The sequence below is a fragment of the Zeugodacus cucurbitae genome, chromosome 4, assembly GCF_028554725.1.
Source record: "Zeugodacus cucurbitae isolate PBARC_wt_2022May chromosome 4, idZeuCucr1.2, whole genome shotgun sequence".
Lineage (NCBI taxonomy): Eukaryota > Metazoa > Arthropoda > Insecta > Diptera > Tephritidae > Zeugodacus > Zeugodacus cucurbitae.
In genome coordinates, this window is record NC_071669.1 from 70,493,419 (window position 1) to 70,517,717 (window position 24,299).

At 34.7% G+C, this 24,299-nt stretch overlaps 1 protein-coding gene across 2 annotated transcripts in view; it reads left to right on the forward strand.

The window, feature by feature from the left end:
* LOC105213069 (transcription factor mef2A) overlaps positions 1-24,299 on the forward strand; it is a 109,226-nt gene that overhangs the window by 39,825 nt on the left and 45,102 nt on the right. For both annotated transcript variants that reach the window (XM_011185616.3, XM_029040323.2), the window contains exon 4: positions 12,410-12,481. The gene's annotated coding sequence lies outside the window, so the exon portion shown is untranslated. The remainder of the gene's footprint in view (positions 1-12,409; positions 12,482-24,299) is intronic.

Below are 24,299 nucleotides of genomic sequence, written 5' to 3' on the forward strand. Positions count from 1 at the left end.
AACTAGAAAGTGGAAATAAATAAAGTAAAGTGAAATAGAAGAAAAATTTTGGGAAAAATTAGTTGGCAGTTTGCTTGTTATTGTCAGCATTGTAAGTTCTACTTCTGGTTGTTGTTGTTACGCTTGCTTTGTAGTGCTAATGACAAACGAAAGCCGCACGAAGCCGCATGGCGTCGGTTTTGTGGGTGTGAGTAGGGAATTACTTATTGATTAACAAGTTTATAAGTAGATATGTAAATATGTAAAGCTGTTTGAAAAAGTTCTCTGCGGAGTGGCAAAGGCACATAACAACTTGTAGGCACTTGTTCGACAAATATTGATCACTTTGTCAATTGTGAAATTGCTGTATTGCATGTCATTGTAGCGATTTGAATACATACTTATATATATATATTTTCTTTTCTTTTGAGACTCAAGGTTGTTGCTCTTTCTTATTTGATGGTTTTGCTGTCATGTTCGAAAGCGGTTTGCAAGGAAAAAAAGTAATCACATTTAGTTGAAAAATGTTTACTTCATCAATTACTGGCAAAACATATTCAAGTATGATGCTTACGAAAATTTATTTTACAAAACGATTTTCCAGCTCTCTGTTACCAAATGTATTTTTAATCGATGTACATCAAATTTAAGGAGCACCGAAGGAACTAAGCACCCCACAAGGCAGAGCTATTGATAAGCTGTTGCAGAATTATCACTAAATATAAATATTTTCTTCCAAGAAATCATTTCAATTTGCCAAAAGGATCCACTTAAAAGCTACTCTCATTAAAGCACTCATTACTTTATATTATTCTTCTGCAATAAATTCTCTGAAATCTTAAAAAATGCTTCCATTTTCATCCGTGATATCTCTAAATTCCAACGAATATACCGTACCTCATCACTTTAAACTGACTTAGCATAGCAAATTTTGATTTTGAAGTGCCTTGAAGCAAATAAGTTGCTAAAAAGTTCCACGAAACACTCCAAACACGGCAACAATTTATCAGTCATCCACCAACATACCTACATATGTACGAGTATACCCACTTGAAATAATATCGAACAATTCATGTGTGCTTAAGCAGCTGCAGCTACTCGACGAACTTATCTTTCTGCTTAACTGAACTCACTTTGTTTTTCGCCGAAAATGTTAATCTACACACAGATTAGCGCAAGTATGTATGTGTGTAATGCAGGCTTTAGAAATTAGAATTAAAAATTAAAATAATGACTGCTAAGCAGTTGAAGAACTCAGACAATGACGTGCTAAGGCGCAATAATCTAAGTTAAATTTCGCTCACACTTTAAATGTTTCTACGCTGGTAATGCTAATCATGTTTGAGCTACATGCTTACATTAATGTTAGTATATTTATATGAGTACACTTGCTTTCGTTAGGTAATTTCATAGTTGTGCTCCTCTAACTTCATTTTCTTTTCAAGTTCATTAGACTAAATAAACTGAAGATGCAAGTTCATCCACCATAGACAATATATGCGCCATTTAAAGCTGCCTGCGAAGACTTGAATATGCTTAAATATATAGACACATATTTGTAACTATAAGTACTTGTTCATTTTACTTATAGACTAAATTCCACAGGCATACATATATGTATATAACATGACTTTCCTTCTGCCACGATATGACTTTTCCTTTCATTGTGGCATCCGTGGTATATTAAATGAGCATAAACAACGAGTTTCACAGCTTAAAGCTCACTTTTTGGCACAGCATATTCAGTAAGTGGAATTGGCAAGTCTACTTACGTATTTTAACCCAGTTAGAAAGAAAGTTATATTCTAGTAACACCCCTCAGGCGATACGCCTAATTTCACTTTCATTCCAAAAATATTAGAATAGTAGCCGTTTTTTATAAAAAAAAATGTTATTATGTAACATTTCGTAGATACTTTTTATGAACTTGTGAGACGCTATAATTCATACGCTCCTAAATGTATACTACGATTTTTTGTAGTTTTCCTTATAGATTGCTTCCATCGTAGATTTTGAAATTGCAATATTAAGAAAAGAATTCATTATACTTTTTGAAGTATTTCTTGCATACATTTTTTTTCTAAAAAGTATTTTAACTCAAAACGTGTTACCCTAATGCACCAACCATCATTAAACATACTCATCCGCAACATAGCCACGATTTCCGAGCGCACAGCACGCTAATAGCTTCTCGCTGTAGTCGATAAAAGGAAAGTAATAATCACCGGCTGAGTTGGTTTACATGAGCATAAAATAGCGGCACAATAGCGCCAACAACAGCAATAACAAACAGCCTATTATTTGTATGTTAAACGCTGCCAGAAAAGGCAGCAAACTGAGCAGCAGCAACAACAAAACATGAAATTAGTTTCTAAGTTACTTGGCAGTCAAGTTGCTTGCGTTCGCTTTCATTTGCGCCCATTCAAACACTACACACACACGTCAACACTAATACTCACAGTCACATTGTTCTTGCTGCTGGCTTGATAATGACGTAGCCGATTTTAATGTTATTTATGATGATTACTTCTATGCTTTTTTTTGTTATTGTTTACTTTATTGTTGTTGTTGTTACTGTTATTATTGCTGTGGCAGTTTTGTTGATGTTTACTGGGTCAATTTGCTTAATTAATAAAAATGTGAGACGTCGTCGAATTCCCAAGTCGCCGTCGCCACCAACACAGCTGACTGCCAACCATGGACTATGGACGCCCACAGCTAGGCAAATAGGTAAACTTGAATTGAGGCGCTCGTTGTTGTCGTTGATTCCAAGCAAATACTCGAGAGACTACATACACAAGCATAACATATTTCAGCTTTTATTTGTGTTTGTGCGCCCCTCAATGCATAGTTATAGGCGCATTTTTTCTTCTTCTGCGCCTTATACGCCCTTCACTTTTACTTCTCACTTTATTTCCGAATTTTATTTTTATTTTGGTAATTTATTCTCCACTTTCTTCTGCTTTAAGTCCCGTTACACTTTAATATGTCATTAATTTTATTGATTACCTTCACGAGCATGCCTAAGTAAGTGTGCGCTGTTTTCGCGGCACAAACTTCCGGCAAGTTTGTTGCCAAAGGCAATGAATGAAAAAATAATGAAAAAAACAAAAGCTCGAAATGTTGTTAACAACACATTAATGGCCAAAGCGTGAATCATTAATACTTTGCAGCAGCATTTTCTCATTCAAGTGCACTCTAATGCCACTTATCTACTTTTAGGCGCCCCGCCACGCATTACATTACGTGAACGTGAATGAGAGCGCCATTTACGCATGTTCGCCATTCATTCACTCATATATAATATATATATATAAACGAGGTTAATGCTCGTAATCGCTGAAGGGCTGAAAGCAAATCACGAAGTTTGCTTAATTAAAATCGCACAATTATTCACTGGAAGACTCGCAGACGGTACTTCATTGCTGATTACTTAATCAATCGCTGTGGCAACACCAAACACTCATTGACGGTTTGGCGTGCGAAATTATAACAGTATTTATAGAAATTTGTTGTTGTTGCGTGTGTAGCTTTGAAATCGAGATGGATCTCATGCGCAATATAAGTCAATATTAATTAAGCAGCTTTTGTGGTATTTTTAGAAAAGCAATAATCCAAATCAGTTCTATATAAGTTTGAGTGTATATTTATTTATAAATGCGCTATTAATTACTATTGTATGTTGTAATTACGAATACAAAGCAGTATAACAATGATATTTATATGTGTTTGCTTGATATGCTATATTTGGTTTCTGGCTTAGAGTGGTGACCGTTGTTGGGCTCTTCAAAACCCAGGCATCCCGAGAATCACTATTTTTTGCTTTATCCTTAGATTTGTTTTCTATTTTTAATACTAGTTGCTAAGGTTCATAGTTATTCCTGAACTTAGCTAGTATTGTCAAAGGATCCCTTTAGAGATTTAATGTGGAGTTCTAGTGGTTATTCCAGATTTGCTGAGGTGATGAAAATTTTAATTTTTTGCATGAGATCACATCCTCTATGGTTCACAGACATCTCCTGCTATATTCCCCAAAATTCCAAGGCAACTTAAACTTGACTTTATTCTTCTACACTTACATGGTTATTTGTCTATCGCACTTTATGCGTTTTTCTTTTAATCTTGACAAGTTCATCTGACCTATATATTCCTGCAACCAGAGATCTTGGTCAAATCTCAGACCTTCAACTCATCTTTTTTGGAGTCACCTAGTAATACGATTTACCTATATAATCCTCCATTTGTTCAGTAAATTTATGCAAGTAACCTTCAAAAATATTTGCAATATTTCAAAACAAAATATTCACGGAAAAATATGAGATATTTGAAGCTTTTAGAAACACTCACATATAATACTAAACTAAATTCCAATTGAATCGCAAAAAAGCGCGCATGTGAAACAAGCGCTGCGCCATGCGAAAAATTGTGCCATTAAAACTGGAGCCAATTAAATATTTATAGTCATTTAAAAGTGTAAATGGACCTGCATAAATATTTAAGGACACGAATATAAATCATCAAAAATGTTTACGCGCACAAAACGGCAAACAATTACGGCTGCTGCGCCAAAAAGACGGCCAAAAAAACGACAAAAAATCGCCGAAAAAATGCGAAAAAGTAACAAAGTCATAAAAATGAAAAGGCGGAACATAACACGAAATGGCAACAATAACAACAACACTACCAACATTAATGACGCAGGCAAGTAAACTGAAATGTATGAAAATTATATCATGAGATAAAAAAGTGAAAGCAGGCATACATAATGCGCGCTGCTCAACATCACAGCTGTCAAAGCGGATGCGAATGATGATAAACAACAAAAAAATAGAAATGTAAAAAATATATAAACTTAAAGAAAAAAATGTGTGCGGCGTGTGGAAAAGCTGCTAAAGCAGGTAAATCTGCTTAATAGTGTTAAGTGGGCGGAATTTGGATAAAATTTAAATCCACGAATGGACTCGTGTAGCCAGTGCTGTGAGGGGTCTTTAGCTGTAGACGTGTCATCTACTTTGTGCTTTGTTGCGTATTTAAGCCAATTTAAATTTAAATAAATGCGTAGAGACCCATGCGAAATATGCTGGAAGAAAGCAGACCGTGAAAGGACACGTATTTGTGGGCAGCGCATTTGTGGACAGGCCAACCCACACACGTACGCTTTTATGGTGAACTTTTCGTAATACAAATTTCGGTGTTTTGCTTTTCAATGTGAACTTGATTTATTGCGTAACGGTGATACCCATACCAGACAGTTGATTACATTTGTCTTCTTTTGTTAATATACATATTATTTAAAGTATAAAATGTTTTGGATTTCGACTTCAACTTTAAGAAAAGGAAATTTTTACAGTAATATCACTTATACATAATAAATATATCAAAATTTAAATGTAGAAAATTTACTCGTGTACATAAGAAGAACAATTTTCATCTACTCACTTTAAGCGCGCACAAAATACCTCAGTACCACTGGCAATGCTGCGCCGCACCAAATGCATTAAATTTTGACATAACATTATCCAATTATGAATTCAAAGAGCAGCAAGCGCGTTGAATATAAGTAGTATTGCGCCCAAAACAGCGCCAGCAGCAGTCCAAACTTGCTATGATCGTCTGCATTGTTGTTGCTCATTTCCGCAATTTAGACGCTGCGGCTTTTTTACCAAAGAAGTCACATTTCTGCTATGATGCCTACCGCATCATACTTTCAGCGCACGTACCACTCGCCTACACTTACTCCGCCCTCCTGCATTTCCTTATAGATGTCCGCTCATTAAATTCATGTAACACATGTCGGCGCCGCGGTGGAATCACTTGCCAAGCACGTTCTTCACAACAAACTTCCACTTTTTTTCTGAGGGCGATGGTGACCGCCACTTCCGCATTCCATTTCCCTCACCACTTCCACTTTCTGCTTTTTGTTCTATTTTTTTCGATGTGCTTGTTTACACATCGTACACATTTCGTTGGGCCGCGCTGTTCAACACGGCGTATGAGTGCTGTCTAATAGAAAAAATCACGCAGCCGCATTGGCGCACACACAAACAAAAAGATGCTTACACATACAATATATGCCTGCTTGCTTTCGTACGTGCAAACATGCCACACACACTTTGCTGAAGGTGGCTGAAGTGTGTGTGTGTGCGAAAACAATCAACAGTCGAAAAAACACCTTGCGGCCATCATAATGAATATAATAAATGCTGTGATGAGGCAACAACAACAGCATTGCTCAGAGGGAACGATGAATTGTGAATATTATTTGCACGCACACAGCTACACTTAATTGAGACAATAAAACTATAATATTATATATAATAGTCAGCGACGCCAAAAAAATTTGATTGAAATATTTTGCCTCCAAAAAAGTTGTTGTTAATGAAGCTGTTACATATTTCACACCGTGTTATTTCCTTTTCATTATTTCTGTGGAATATATAATTTTTTTTTTTTTTTGAAGACACCAAGATAAACTGATTTATATCAATAGTTTTTTGCTATTTTCAGTTTTTAGACTATAATACTAGTATACAACATTTCTGATAAAAAATCAACCGTGGTGAGAAAAACAATTTTGCTTTATACCAGAGGTCTGGAGTAAAATTTAAACCGATTTCAATACTTGAAACACCTGACCTATCTGAATCGATATAAGTATTAAACTTGATCTCAATATCTTTGTCGATGCCTGAACATTATACATATTCTGAGATCATTCCAAATGGTGTTTTATTGGAAGGGGACGAGGCTATAGTCCGATTTCATCCATTTTAAAACTATATCAAGAGAAACCAAAACCGATTCGATTTGGCTCAAAGGACTTGAGTAAGAGAAATCCATAAATCGAACTTCTATAAGTAGAAGATCAAAATAACTCGCCCTTTTGAATTGGCAATAGCGTTTAGAAATCAAATTTCATACAAATTTGCTTCCATAACTCAAACTTCTATAACTCGAAGTTCTCCATAACTCGAACTCTTATGGAGAATAGAAGTCAAATTTCGTCCAAATTTCCTTCCATAAATCGAACTTTTTGACCAGGGCATAAATTTAAATTTTACAATCAAAGAACAATTTTAAGGGAATCCCTGTATTCGTATGGAGGCAAACAAAAAATATGATATTACACTTATAGATTTCATAAATCGTGTAACAAAGGCATGAGATACAGACTACAAGATATTACAGAATACATGATTTAATGTATTATATTTAAATAAAACTTTTTGCGAAGTGAATAACTAAAACTGTGGGTAAATCTATATTTTACAGCTGTTTTTGAATAGTTTATGTTTTAATGAAAATTTCTATAACTCGAAGTTTTTTGGTGGATTATGGTGATTCGAGTTAGAGAAGTTCCACTGTATTTCAATTTTCCTTGTTTCAAATATAGCCCGTATCTGGGAGATGGGTGGTGGCTTGATTTTACTTTCATTCATCCTAAAGTTAAATACAATGGTTATATTTGCTTGACATACCTTTGTATTTTCATGATAACTTAATAGAGCAAAGAATAGAGAGAATAAAGAGAGATAGAGAGAATTTCGTTCCTTCTTATTGTGGAATTGGAGTTTTGTGACTGAATGAAATTTTTTTGGGTGATTATCAATTAGAGGGCATTGCAAAGGCTATGCAAATACAATTTTTTGTAGTTATAGGCTTAGTTCTTCTTATACGTTGTGATGTATAGACGATGTTTCATGTATATATTTCAACAAATACTCAAGTGATCATAGTTGATTGCTGGCTAGTCAATGAGAGATATACTAAATGAAGAAGTTACTGTCATGATTTATAGCCAGCCACTTAATATCATCAGTTCAAATTCATAGAGTGAGAACTGTTGCGGCTTTTTAACTGAACAAATGGAATTTCGAATTTTTCTATAAACATCACTCAAATATATCCAGCGTATGCTGAGGTTTTTTCATTTACAATGCCTTTCTAATGCTCTGGCTCCATATCGGATGTACTCAAGGTGTCTCTTTCAGTCTAAGCAATGGCAAAGAAGTATAGGAGAACCAAAAATTGTATCGCAGGTGTTTTGAGATCTCATTAACTGTTAAATAATAATGTAAAGATATATATATTTAAGGAAGCTATTAAATGCTTCGAGTTTCATTTATTTGTTAAACAAATTGGTAAACTTTTGCAGAATTCCGTATAAATCGCTTTGAAACAACGATACGAGTAAATTTATATAAATACATATTCTACCACAACTTAAACATATTTACACTATTAGTTGTTTGCTTTGCCCAAACACAATGTTAATTTATAACGCGTTTAAATATTTATGATTTTCACACTCGACCATATTTCAATGGAATTATTTTATTCACCCTCAGCAAACACAAACAAATCGCTTGCCACAACACTTTGCTAGTGCATTTAATATTAAACACAGGCCATAGCTTGCCACATGGACCGCATAATGACCAATATGACAAACTCCAAGCACAACAACAACACATAAACTGGCACACAAATTTTCCAATCAATCAGCTTAATGTAGTCAGAGCAGTTATTTAGGGGGTCTATCAAGGTCTATGCACATTACTAGATGTATAGGTAAATGTAGGTTCACAAGGCAAACAATAGAAAATATTCACATATATATTATCGCATTATGGGTGACTCAGCAAAGTGAGCAAAGACTTGCAACAATGTCAGCAGAAATCTATGGCAAAACCTAGGTGGTGTCCACAGCACGTCGATTGATGCTCATGAGTTGGCTTTTTTAATCAATTGAGCGCAACGGAAAAAGGGCAAAAGTGAATGCAAACAATGGCAGGTGGAATGGGTGAAAGAGTGAGGGTGTGTGGATGTGGCAAAATCGAATGTTTAACTAAAGTTGCGCACAACAGAAAGTGGAGGTGAATTGCCACCTCAGCTGCATTCACCGTCCATCACTTATTAGTCAGACAGTTGCCCTGGTAGTAAGAGTGAAATTTAAGTTGGCGCTCACCAATGAAGGTCGCTCGAAAAGGTGAAAGTGTAGCTGTGGGTGTGTGCTAACGGGATGCAGCGAGTGGCATAGACATTGATAATTATTGGAGCAGAAGTAATTAATGCATACTTTCCGGCGCACTGACACGTAGCACGGCAGCAATGCAATTATGTAACAGCAGCAGTTAACTGTTTTTCTTTACTTTATTTTATTTGAGAGTTCGGAGAGTACAAAACAGCAACAACAAAAAGTGAAGCAACCAATGCGCTTGGGATGATATTTTAACACCAGCGCCAACGCCAACGCCAACGCCAACGACAAGACAAGCAAAATCGATTAAGGTAAATAATTTAAAACGAAAGCGAACACGCTGCAACTGCTTATTTATGTATGAGGGTGTGTGTGGATGGCTTGTTGCATAGGTAATTTATGTACATGCGTTGCGTAGCAGGAAAGCAATGGCATGTCGAATGAAATTAAATAAAATTAACGCGGGTTAAACGCTGTTCTACGCCATGACCTTACAATGTGGCAGTGGCAGCAGACGAGCTAAGTGAATATCCTTGTAGTGTTCGGGGCAAGCGTGTATGTTAGTTGTTGTCTGTTGTCTGCTTGAGGAATCTCTGCATTTTGGTAAGCAAAACTAAGCTAGTTAGGGGAAATATATTTGAAGATACTTGAAAAGCTGTGAAGATAAATTTTAATTAAAAATTAATATTTTATTAATTTTCTTAGCTGACAATGCATAAGAAATATTCCATTTTTTATTTTTATTTTATTTTTGTTGAAAAAATTCAGAATTTTTTAAATTTTTCATTTCAAAACCTTAATTGAAATATGAAAATTAGACTATTTAAGGGCACACCTAGTGTGAAATTTCAAAAAATCATTTTTTTGTTTCATATTTCGGTAGATTGCACCTTTAAAAATAACATATTAAAATTTCAAATCGATATCTCAAATAGTTTTTTAGTTATAGCAATTTAAAGAGCAGCCCTCGGTAACAGCGAAAACGATCATTTTATCTTTAAACGCGTTTTTCTCGAAACAGCATTTTCCGAATTTGCTGCAGTGATTACTCAAAAACAAATGATCCGATCACTATCGAATTTTTTTTACATAGTCTATATATAGTTCTCCGTACAATGAACTATCGATTTTTGATCTGATCAAAAAATCGAATTTTGGCAGACCAAAAACAACCAAAATTTTGGGCAAAGTTCTACTATTTTTTTTTTTTAAGCGCCGCCATATTGTCAATTTTTGATTTTTTTTATCGTAGGTCATTGTACAGACAATATTATCTAGTTTAAGGAGAATTGTTTTTTTAGATTTCATCCACGGAGAAGGCCGGAATCACTGCAGCAGTGAAGAGCCTTTTTTTCGCGCCATTGGAAATCGACTATAACTTAAAAAATATTTAATTTTTTTCTTCAAAAATTTCACTGTATATTCTTGAAATATGTATGAATATATTCTTAAAATTTTGAAATAATTGATAAAGTATTTTTTTTAATAAAAATTCCCAAAAATCACCTTTTTTTAGGCCATTACACTAGGTGTGCCGCTTAAATGATCTCAGAGGATATTATTAATGTACTTTCATTGAAACTACACTTCCGCGCTTAAATTGAGTACTTACAGTAAATAATTAACTTCATATATATACCAAATGCGCATAAGCATGAGCTAATCTACCGACTTACAACTCTGAACATGACAATTTTAATTTTTATTTTCATTTTGTTTATTTTTCAATTACAAAAATATTACTCACTGAACAATACTAAATAAATAAATAAATAAATGGAAAACAAAATGTATACTGCAGCGCTCAATTGAATGAGAATTGCTCAGTTAGACGCCGGTATGTTGCAACAATAGCTAACGGCATTTGTTTGTGCAGCATGTTAAATCCGCATGCACGAAGCGCGCTGGCATACATACATAAATACACATGTACACATAAGTTTATTTCTATGTTTGCAATGCTTAAAACATCACTACTACCACTAAACAATGCTTTGCTTTTGTTTTCTCGCAAACACAAGTGCATGCGCCTGTTTGTATGCAACAACTTAAACGTGCGCCAAACTGCTTTCAATTGCAGCTATTCAGAGCGTTTGTATTTTTGCGTGTTTTCTCTATCGTTGTTATTTACTAAACACTCGAAGAAACATTAATTTGCCGCATGTTGCAGTTGCAGAAATTGACAGCTCTTTTAGTTTGCTTTCCAATAAATTTTGTTCATTTCGATTTTGTACATTTTATATTGCATTTAATATTCCAAAGAGCACTTTCACCAATTCTTAGAATTCTCAAAATGCAATTGAAATTTGCAGAAATTGTTCTATGCAACTTTTGTGGCACTTTATTTGTGGTTTAAATATTTTAACGAAGTAGAATTGCTTTAAAGGAGATAGCAATAATATAAAATTGTCGATTAAAATCAAAAATATATTTATTTCCAATATTTTTATATGAATCTTTCTATGAACCATATATTGTCCAAAAGAGTTGATACGACTCGTTCACTCGTTATGATAGCTTATAAACATTCTCTAAAACCTATCTTATAAATATTCCAAGAAACCTACGATTCCTAAATCCATGTAGTGCTCAGCTGCTCAATTCCTGTGTAATATTTACCTCTCCAATATGCTAGTAAAATAATTTGCTCAACTCCAATTAAATTAATAAAATTTATGCAGACATTTTACAGTTGAAGACTTCATTTGCATACGAAAGCGATTAAAAATGTATCTCCAACAATAATAATACCTGCATGTTAATGCGATAAACAGCTGTACTGTAGCCGACAATTCAACTTGCTTAACTGCTATAAAAATATGTAAATTTGTTGAAAGTTTCTGTGCAAAATGCGCTCATACCGAAATTAGGGCACTCCATTCAATTTCAGCCAACTAAGCAAGGCATCGAGTTAATTTGCCTTAATCCCATTTTGCTAATACATGCGAATACTATATTCAGTGCACAATTACCCGCACACACACATACACACACACATTAATTTATCTCAACAAAAGGTTTAAAATTGTATGCAAATGTGTTACCTTACCAGCATCGAGATAACATTTCCACCCTCAGCACTTTGAAAAGAAACACTCATATATCATTTTGTTCACACACACAAGCACACACATACAGTTGCAGCAACATAAATACAGCGCTGCCACATCCTCTCGCTGTCACAATGCAAAGGTAATGAATGAGATTACAACTTTCTGAAATGAATTTTATTATACTCGTTCATGTTGTGCTATTAAATGTTGTATGGAAACTCATTAGTGGGCTTAGAAGAAGAATAAGCATACTGTTGCATAAATTTAAATGCTCAGAAATATTTGTATTATATCTGTTGTATAGAAACTATTTCATTTCAATCATAAATTATCGTGATTTTTTCACTCTCATATTCATACATATAATAAACAATTTACTCTCTCTTTTCGCTTTCAGCGCTGAGTGTTCAGTTGACTATTCCCATGCAAACTTCATCACGAGGACACCGGCAAACGGAAAAACTACAACGTAAGTTACAAAAAAAAAAAAAACAGAAAAAAATATTAATTTAATTATATTTCATGCTAACTGGATTGTATAAATACTTACTTAAGTACTAGAACGCTTGTGCGAAAAATACCGCTATATGGAACTATTTCATTAAAAAAATATTGAATTTAAGTAAGCATGAATAAAACATTTGAGTTAAAAAAAAAATGTAATAATTAATTCAAAGCGATTTTATGAAAATATAGCGTATGATAATTCCCTCATTTAATTAAAATAAATTGCATTATTACTTTAAATAATAAGTAAAGCGTTTGAAAGAAGTGAACTAAAAAAATTACAACAATGACACTACAAAATTATAAAAAAAACTTGTTTTTCCCAAAGCCTTTAAAAAGTATAGCGATTACAAACTAATTTAATAATAATAATTTTCACAAAATTTATTCAATACCAAAAGAGTTTACAACACACGATCGTTACTACCATTATTCTTATGAATAACATAATGAAATTAAAAAAAAACTAAACCATTTATTGAAAAAATGTTCAATGAAAATGCATTTACGGTCAGATCTTAAGGGGTTACATGTTATTTATTTAATTCAAACTTTTTTCTGACTTATAGATACGATAATTTCTGAAATTTTCAAAATAATAAAATTAAAACTCCTCCAGGATCATATAAACCGAAAAAACAACAAAAATAAGTGTTTTAGTTAAGACCAAGGAACGAAGGAAAGATAAAAAAGTAAATATTTTTAATTTTGGCAGACATTTTTCCAAAAAAAAAATAAAAATTCGGTCAATATTGCTTGACATTTTGTTTTTTTAATAGTTCTAATTGAAAAAATAAAGAATCCTTCGTCCAAACAGGAGTAAATTGTATCTCGAACACCTGTGCAAAATTTCGTCAAGATGGGTTGTGTAGTTTTCGAGAACATTTGACAACCGCCTTTGAAAACTCGGTTCCGAGAAAAACGCGTTTAAAGTTTCGAGTAAGAATAATACCTGACTTGGAGCGCACACCTTCCAAAAGCTGTATCTCCGAAACTATTATTCGGATCGACTTGTAAATTATTAAGCCAAAAACAGAAAATTGAATTTTTGAACCCATGAACATTGAATACATAAGTAACTTAAGTCGTGTTGAGGAAAACAAGCTATTTCTCCTGAAAATTTTGACATGCTCTTTATATATTATCTATATTATCGTAATTCGATAGCTCTGTTTCAAATGTATTCTCAGATATAAAACTCCACATCGCATCTAGCATACACTGAGCAAAATAACTTCACTTGTCTGGATTAACTTTGTCTGGCTTAAATTATTGCAAAATATTGCCAGAGATTTTTACCAAGAATACCAAGAAACAATTTGCAGAGACCTTTCTATTCGTTATATTGAAAACATCAATGCTTTAAAATATTAATTAATTAATATTAAGTATCTGGCAAATATATCCAACAGCCAAATATTAAAAGAATCGACAAAATCGACCAGCTTCCCATCCTACGAGTTTAGAAAAAGAGATCCATTGTGTTTCATTGGAGATCATAATAAGCTTAATGCCTTTGACATTCCTTGGAACTCTTTTAAAATGTTCCTAAAAATTTTAAAGTATTCTGGTTTATAGTGATGGATCAAAAACTTGAAAAATCTATATTTGAAAGGAAATAAAAATAACACTATAAATGCTTTCGTGTTTCTTATAGGACATCATTATTCCAAAATTTATATGAATACCGTTAAAACAATTAATAGAAGAACGAATAAAATACCTTATACATAAAAACTTACTTGGGATACCTTTGAATGAAAATATTTCACCTACTTTTTTCGCAATAAAAAAACGCCAACTACAAAATCTAATTTACTTTAAGCTTCATAAGCTCGCCCTCCGAAAAATTGTACACCAAACTCAGTAAAAATAAAAGATACAAACACCGAATGGTTGTGCGCTACCTTGACCATATTTGCTATAATTTAACCCTTAAACCCGCTATCTATGCACATTTCTAGACGCTAAATCATTGTAGGCGCACACAAAACCACATCTGCATGCCGACTGCCGACCGACTGGCAGCTGTTCTGATGAAAAAACCGCGTTTTCATAAACATTTTTTTCGTTTGTTATGCGCGCGCGCGCTTGTTTCACGCTTTTCTGCATCGCAGTGCATTTTACTGCGACTATTTGCTGGCTGCGGGCCATTAGATTGGCAGGGGTACAGAAAAAATTGCAACTCACGCTTGCATGAGTCCAGCTGACTTTGGGCGTTACTGTCCGTGTTTTTTGCTGTCGCTGCGCCTCTCGTGCGCCCCTCTAATGTACCCTTAAATTCACACACACACACGCGCGCACTCATCCAAATGCAAATGCTTACAAAAAATTTTTTGTTGACTCTTTCGTCTGTGCATTTAGTGTTGTTGTTGTTGCCTTTGTGTTTATTTTTATGGTCGCGCTTGTTTGCTTGTTTACTTACATCATTCCGATTCAGTCATTCGCATTCTATTTTTAAACATAGCCACAACATGCCACGGCTTTTATCCACATGGAATTTTTTGTGTGTGTTTAAGTGTGAGTGTGTGTGCGTGTGTGTCCAGGCGTGTAGTCATGTGTGTTTATGGCTCAATCTTTTTTGCTTTCTTCTCGCTATCTCCGCTGTAACATCTGTTGGTAAACATTTTCGTTACGGTATTTCTATTTGCTTTGCTACGGTTGAGCGCAATGCTGCTATTTGACAAAATAAAAGCAAGACACTCACATGCCAGCGAAGTGTGGAATAAAAATATATTTGCTGTCGCTGTGCAGCCACCTCGTAATTTCCACACAAGCACTATTTTTGCTGATTTCTATCTGACTAATTTATTTATTTGTGATGCTGTGATATTTTGTAATTGAGTTTCGCTTATCCTTTCGTCCTTTGACCAAGCATTTAGCACACCATTGTTTTTGTATTTTTTGTGACGGATTCTATTTGTTTGTTGTATAGAAATACAAATGAACATACATATCTAGCAAGTGTCCTTTTTGAATTGCTTTCAAATTCGCGCTTACCATTTCGTTGCTGTTAGCTTAGTTTTGCCGTTTGATATAAACCATTTTGCCATATGGTTGGCAATTTCATTTCGCCGCGTTGACACTTTTACTTTACTCCCAGCGATGCTACCACAAACACGCCGCATTTCGATGTCACTCATACGTCGTGGCGCACCCTGCGGCTGTACGCACAAATATGGCGTATATCGTGCGTTATCGCCAGGTGGGGGAAAATTCTTACTGCTTTTATATAAAAAGTGGCATATTCAACTGGTTTTAGTTTTTTTTTATTGTTACTTGAGTGCCTTTTTTAATATTTTTTGCAAAAATTGTAAAATACATCTTTGTTTTACAAAGTATCTACAAATAATTGGAATACTTATTTTATGCCGTTACAAAAATTAAAAAAAAAATCTAGACAGTTACGTGAAACAGAGCTTACATATTTTTCTTCTGCTTTATATACTATTTGGACAAAATATTTTCAAAAAACTTGATAAATTTGGTTTTAATATACACATATAGAGATATATACCGGAATGTGTTAATATAAATTTATTTGTTAAATTTTATAATAAAAAATACGAAAATGAAAGAAAAACGTTTTTTTAAGTGAAAAAATTACTCTATATTAGGCAGCTGGAGAATTGAGATATTCCCCAAAACTGCTCCATGTTCAACTATTTTACTAAATCAACCCAATTTCTAAGAACTTAAACAGATAATAAAAAATGAGCAATCTTTTCACTCGTTCTTTCATTTAAATAAAATCTATTGGCTATAATGGAAATGTACGATTTCATTTTGTGAAACAGAGTGATATAAAGCCCTGCTCGACCAACGACAAATATTAGTTTTCTTTATGGCAACCGTCTACCAATTATTAGCGTCTTCCTCATACAAACAAAAATAAAATCTAGTCAGTATTTAGCAAGCAAATAAATATAATACAGTTACAGTTGAACTTCCATAAATCGAAATTTTGGAACTCGAAGGTCTCCATAACCCAAATTCTTGCATTGGCAACAGCATTTAGAAGCCAAATTTCATACATAATTCCTTCCATAACTCAAACTTCCTTAACTCGAACCTTACACTTTTCAGTCTAATCCGCGTTTGTAAATTTAACCTTCTCATGCCCGAATTAAAATGGGCGGAGCTAACAGGACATTATAGAACATATATATATCAGTTTTTACTCAAATATGAAAGATAAAAACTTCAAAGTCCTATGTATTCTGGTTCATTAGTTACAGGATGTTGTTTATAAGCACAAATTAAATTATTATAAATAAACTAAACATTTTTTTCATGAAATTTTTTTTGTAAACAGCTCTCTAATCTAATTATATAGTTCACATTGTTTAAAAAACAGTTATTTTTATGTTTCTGAACACTTTTTGTATAACTACTTTTGTATAACATTTTTCGCGTAACGAGTTTTTCCAATTCCACTCTGCGCAGAACGCCTACTCAATGAACACATGCACAGCTCATATCAGAAAATGTAACAGTAAGCATACACAATACATAGATCTACATTATTGAAAAACTCGCTGGTCAAAAATATTTAAATAGCAAGAATTGGAAGCTGGTAGGTACAATGTTGCCTATAGGCGACATTGGGCATGAAAGGGTTAAATTATGATCTTCTACAAAATATTTATACCAAGTATGGTGCTTAGTGTGAATTCGATCCAATAGTGCCAACCAAACCAAACCAAGAATTTCACAAGTAAAACCTTTAAATATACAAGTTTATACGAAATGTGTACAATCGAGGAAATACTGATTACACTATTGAGAAATAAACTAAATGTCACCAAGAGGCAAAGCGAAATTAAGCACTTAAAATATTTTCACGCAGCTAGGTGACGCAGCTAGGTGAAAGAGTTATTAGCATTTAAAGCAAGACACAACCACGAATCAATAAACCATAATATTTCATTACAACTCGAGGGGGCATAAGAAAAGTAAAGAAATCAGCACTATTAGTTGACTTACTTAACTGTAACATATGAAAAAAGCCCTTTTACTACACTATATATGGTTTTTAATTTAATATATCTAAAATTAATTACAATTTATTACTTTTATTTCAAAATCAACACCACTCTCTAGCTTTAACCTTTCTTGTGATAAGTGTTTAAAGAGATATGCAAAATTGTTTAATTCATTAAATAAAAAAACCAAAATTATTACTTGAACTAAATGCAATTTCAATTGACAACATTTTCTATTAAATTTTAAATCCAAATAAATACTCTCATTGTCTACATTTCCAATTAACTAATGGACGAATAAACCCCCATTCAATATTTGCAGCGTAAAACATTTATCAATTATCACGAAACCAGCATAAAATTCCATGGGCTCTAAAAAAGAATATGCATTCCGCAGCGACCTTGCTATAAAGTCCGAAAAAATGGCCTTTGATCAAATTAATTAAAATTGTTTTTGCTAATCCTTGCTGGGGAATGCACTCGTGGAAAAAGCGCAAATAGGTAATGCAGAGATTTAAAACCTAAAGCCGTAATAATTTCACGAGTCAAGCAAAAAGCAAAAACAACAAAAATATTTATGTGTAATAAAAAGCAAATACCAAAAACGCTGCGCTGTTTCGGCATTCAAATTGATGCCGTTATATTTCTTTTGCATTTATGGTGGCATTCACCGATTCGCACTGAGTAATCGAATTCCATACTTCATTCACAAATCATTTTCTGCGACGCGATAAAAGTACACAGAAGCAAATACACAAGCAACAACAACTTGTAGTGATGCGGTGAATGGAGCAGCTTGTTGTGTTGGCAGTCAGATAAATATGTATATTGGCAACTACGTATGTATATATAAATATATATCAAAGCATACACAAACATAGGGACATATAGTTGAGGGTTTGTATGTGCCAATAATTTCAGTAAAAAATAATATTTTATGATTGCGTATTCATAACTTCGACTCGAAAGTCTCGGTCTGCATAGCGGAACGCGCGTATAAAAGTATTTGTGTGTATGTGTGTGTGAGTGGGCATAGGCGCTTTTGCGCTCCCTGGCTGCCTATCACGCAAACACATTCGTCAAGTGAAATCGCTTGCCTCAAGTACTACATGTGGCAGTGAATAATTCACATGCATTATATTCTACACACACACAAACACGCATGCAATGACACAAAACAACACGCATTACGCACACTCACACACAGACATACACCAGCGCAAATAAATTGACAATCAATCAATTATTCAAACGCAATAACGAAGGCGCGACACGTCTGCCTCCGGTGTAGCAGGCGATTGACTGGTTAAGATGGCGGTCACACGCACAAGCACACACACATGCAGGCGGTGCCGCGGCCGGGTGTTGAGGTGGTGGTGGCAAATCGATAAAATCGTCTGTAATGGAAGTTTTATGGAGAAAACTACCAGATGGCAGCAGGAGGCGATTGATCAATGCAGTGGATTGTGTGTGTGTGTGCAGGTTAATGAGAGACATCAGTCAGTTTGAGCAAAATATCTTAAGCCTGTCCGTTCATAATGGCGCTTGAGGAGTTCTTAATATTGGCTGATCTTTGCCCGCAATCCGTCAGGTTTCATATGAACTTCAATCACAGTTTTCAGAATTTTTTGTTAACAATATTTCTGTTTCTTAAATAATTTCTTCTGGAGAGTTTCTAATATTCATCCTAAAGGTGAATAAACTATATTAAAGCTGCAAGTGAAATATTTAAACTGACTACGCCATGAAAGATAAACGTTAGTCATCATAATATAGTGGAACACAACTCAAATATCAATCTCGTAATCTCCTTTAAGCTCTTTCATTATCAGCCTTTTTCAGTTGCAAAATTTTTTTTTGGATTTTTCGAAGTTTTACAATTGCTTATCCCTATTTGTTCGCTATGCTTCATCTGTGTGCTGAGTGACCTAAATAAAATGGTAGCACAGGAATTTTCATATGTGCATGTTTGCTTAGAAAAGCCTATGCAAAAATGGACAAAATGTTGTCAGAAACAGATGGGGTATTTCATGTCAATCCTGGGTGTTTTTATACCCTGAACAGGGTTATTAAGTTAGTCACGAAGTTTGTAACACCCAGAAGAAAGCGTCGGAAGCCCTATAAAGTATATATATGAATGATCAGTATGTTGAACTGAGTCGATTTAGCCATGTCCGTCTGTCTGTCTGTCTGTATATATACGAACTAGTCCTTCAGTTTTTAAGATATCGTTTTGAAATTTTGCAGATGTTATTTTCTCTTCAAGAAGCTGCTCATTTGTCTGAACTGCCGATATCGGACCACTATATCATATCGCTGCCATACAAACTGAACGATCGGAATCAAGAGCTTGTATGGAAAACTTCCGCATTTTACTACATATCTTCACGAAATTTGGTGTGAGTTATTGCTCATAGAAATAATTTAATCTCCGAAAAAATTGTTCAGATCGGTTCACTATAGCATATAGCTGCCATACAAACTCAACGATCGGAATCAAGGGCTTGTATGGAATTAATTGAAATTACTAAAAGAAATGCACCTGTGAAGTGTATATTAGCTTCTGTACAGCCGAAGTTAACGTTTTTTCTTGTTATAAAATAAATATAAGTAATATTGGAACATTGTTTTTTTTTTATAAAATGTTGATGAGCTTTTGAAACATTTGAAAGAACTCCGTAATTATTCAATTCTTATATTTCACCTAAGTAGAGACTGATTTCAAATATATTGAACCAGAGTTGCTGTACGCTTTGTACCAAATTTTCAATTTATTCACTTCGTTTTTCATAGCATAACCCATACGCAACACACCAAATAGCAGATAGAGCTTTACACAGGAAACTGCTTTCGACTTTGTAACTGCAGTCATTACAAGAACTTTTCGAAATTGTTGCGAAAGGCAGGCAGAGTGTGCATTCACATGTATTTGCATGTGCATATGCTGGATTGTGTACCCACGGTACTACCAATACACACACGCACATCTCGCAAGCGTATGATGTGTGTGGCGAAACTTTTGTCAACGTATTGATGCCAACAACAGACAAATGATGATTGAGCGTTTCGAAGTTTCAACTCCCTTACAATCACTTACTTTCTTTTCACTTTCTGAGCGAAGGAGCATTGACTTGCCGTATAAGTAAAGGCAAAAGCTCTTCCCAACAACACAGCGCCTACTCCAACTTCAACAACTCACATTTATTTTCGCCTCAACACAATCTAACTTGCCTCATGATGAGGTTATTCATATGCCATCGATGTCAACACTCACTTAACCCCTTACAATGTAGTCGCACTCGCAAGTGTGTATGCCTTTGTGAAAAACGAGCGCGAAGAATGAAATGAAAAATTGTGTTCAGCAAAATATTTCCATTCAGTTTATTAAAGGCTAAGGTGTGCATATTTGAGTAAATTAAACGCTTACAAGTGATCAAGGCACAGCGCATGCCATACACACACACACACACATAAACATGTCTGCCAATACACTTTGAACTCAATCAACACATTCCGGCGCACGCTAATTCATATTAAAAGGCTTTCGCTGCTATTACAAAAACCACTCGAAGGCAAATTGAACGTGGACTTTCAAGTGCTTACTGAATGTATGTACATGTCCATATATGTTGTGTCATGCTGTCATGTGTGTGTGAGAAGAGTTTGAAGAGTTGCGCGGCGACGATGGCGTATGAATAAGCACTCGTCGCTACAAGCATGTATGTCAAATGCTTGGCTTTTCATTAGAAAGAAAATGAAGTGGCAGCCAACAACACATACTTTCGCATTCAGACACACACATACACATGCGCATACCTCATCGAATCGATAGCAGTTTTATTGCTTCGCTTTGATCGGAATGCGGAAGAAGTGCTACTCAAAGCTAATACGCGTCCCTACATACTCGCATATGAAAAGTTATTGCATTTGCTTGTTGTTGCTGCTGTTGGTGCTGTGCGAGTATGCTGACTGCTGATTGAGTGTGGTTAGTGGGTGGATGAATGGTTGGATTTGTTTGAACGGCTCTTAAGCATTTGAAGTGGCGCCTGAATTGACAAAGCTGACAAAGTCAAGTGGCACATTGAGGTCGATTTTATATGCGAAATGCAGTGCAATGCATTGATGAACGAACGAAAGAACGAAGGAATGATTGGAGAGGGGGAAGAGTAATCGTTGAGAGAAAAATTACACAAAGGCAATTGATTAAAGTGAGCGCCATTTTGATTGGAAATCGCATTTCGTATGCCCAAATGAGCATGCTCCGCTTGTGTCGACAAATAGAAATAGGTATGCATGAGTGGGTAAAGATTAATAAATAAAGTGTTAATCCTTTAGATAATCTCTGGTTATCGAGACTTAGAGATTGGAATTACTATACGAGAAATGAATACTTAAAGCCGCAAACTAATCTGAAATAACTTGTTATGATTTCGTTTACCTTTTTCACCGTTGTTCAATTCGCAACAAAGTAAGACATTTTTCTAAAAATATTCTTAAACAGATTCATAACTCCAACTACAGGACACATGCTACAAGGTCAAAAATATCAGAGATAAAAATGAGCTTATTGTCAGCATCAAAACATCCGTAAAAAAATGCTCAACTGTTTATTTAAAGCTTAAAAGTTCCGCTAAGAATATGCACGAAAAATGAAATATGAAATCTCTCTAAAAATTATATTTATTTTTTGGCATTCAACAATTTTAAATTCATTGCGCGTCCTAACAAAATATTAACATTTTAAAATTTCGTTAATTTGCCAATAAACACTTAAGGCAGCCGGCTTTTCAAATACTTTGCACGTTCGCACTTTACAAAAATAAAAAAATAAAGAAACAAAAAACATTAATTAAGCGCTCAGCAAAAGGGCAACCGTAAGTGTCAACCGAAAAGGACAAAACAAACATTCACACCAAGGGTGTCTACAAAAGTAGTACTTGAGAAGATAAACAGCGAAAACATGGCATAAAAGAATGAAAAAACATTGTAATTACGTATTTTTTCTTTGTCATTTTTTATCGCATATCTTCTTATTTGTATTGTGCTGTCGCGTTTGGGCGCCAATGGGCCGAATAATGCTGGTACGATAATAGCGGGTTCGGCGAAGCCATCGCCTTTTACACACGCGACCCTTCACGTTTAATTGTCGGCCTTTCGACCGCGTGGCGCGTACCAACACACACTCCCATACACTTATAGATATACCATTTAAAGCACACGCCATTTCGCGTTAACAGACTGCCTTGAACACATATTGGCTCCCACCAGACGGTACAAAGCACCTTGACGGTTGTCCTTTTGACGCGCTTGTTATTTTGCATGTCTGTCCGCTTGTTAGTGCACCTTGAGAATCCATCGGAGGCCAATTTAGTACATGAAAGTGTCCATGTACAAGGGGAAAAGAATATGAGGCGGCATTATATATTGATTGGTTGTTAACTTGACTCTCTGTTTGGTTACAGATGAGTTGTGTTAAAAAAATAATGGGACTACTCCAAAAGGCCTTTTTTGTTGCTTGTTCGGAATTCTTCGTCAAAAACAATATTGTAACGATATGTGTTCCAGCCCCCATATTTACCAGGCCTTTTTCTTATTTCCAAAAATAAAGAGAACATTAAAGGGCCGACATTTTACAAGCTACAATAAATCGCTGAAAGAGCTAAGGCCATCCCAAAAATCGAGTTTGAGGAGTCCAAAAACGTTTCTTCTTCTTCTTGACTGGCATAGAAACGGCTTACACGGTTTTAGCCGAGTCCACAACAGTGCGCCACGCATCTCTCCTTTTGGCAGTTTGGCGCCAATTGGTAATACCAAGTGAAGACAGGTCCTTCCCCACCTGGTCCTTCCCTCTTCCTCGGCTTCCACCAGCGGGTACCAAAAATGTTTGCGTTCAAAAAATATCGGGAATTCTTGTTTTTTTTTTATAATATAATAAATATATTTCCCGTTATGTATCCAATTAAACACCTGCACACACATAAAATGGAGTCAGCTCTGCCACCTGCCTGACACAGTGGCTTTAATTGGCGCAGAAAGTTGAAAAGCCGTTATTGTTTCGTTGTCATGGCATTTGCCAAAAGAGCTGCCAATACACAAAGAAAAGTTCGCAACAGTTTAAAAATCGAACAGAAAGGTAGGACCTAACAAAAACAAAAAAAAAACAAACCAACAATTAAAATTTTTCAACGAATTCGTTTGGCGGTCCACAGCCTACAATGTAGGTCAATTATTGGACGCCAATAAAGCCCAAAAAGTTGAAGGCAATAACAGCAGCAAAACAGCGAAAGGTAATAGTAGTGAAAGTACAACAACAACGGCAAACGAAAAGTACAGCAGCACAGTAAGTGTCGCACATTTAACAGTTAGATAATTGAAATTGATTGCAATTTGCGAAAATTCAAATACACTACACTTAAGGGAATTCGAAAGCAAAAAAAAATAATTACTAAATATAACAAAAAAACAAATATAAAAAAAAATTAAATTACTCAAATCTCTATAATAATTGGCACTTAGCATAAGGCTGTCGAATGTTTTAATGAAGTTTGATTCATTTAAAATTAACGGCATAATCACATTTGTGCTCTAATTCCGTGCTTAATCAACAACAAAGTGGTACAGCGCCCTCAAGTATGCAATATATTTTTTTCGCAACAGCAGCATCATTTCATCCGCTTAATTAGAGCAGCAATAAGAGCCTGCCAGTCAAAAATCAAATAAAAAATCACAAAATCTTCACACAAACACTTACACCCTCATTTGACCAAAAATTCTTAACCCGAAAAAATATTTGGC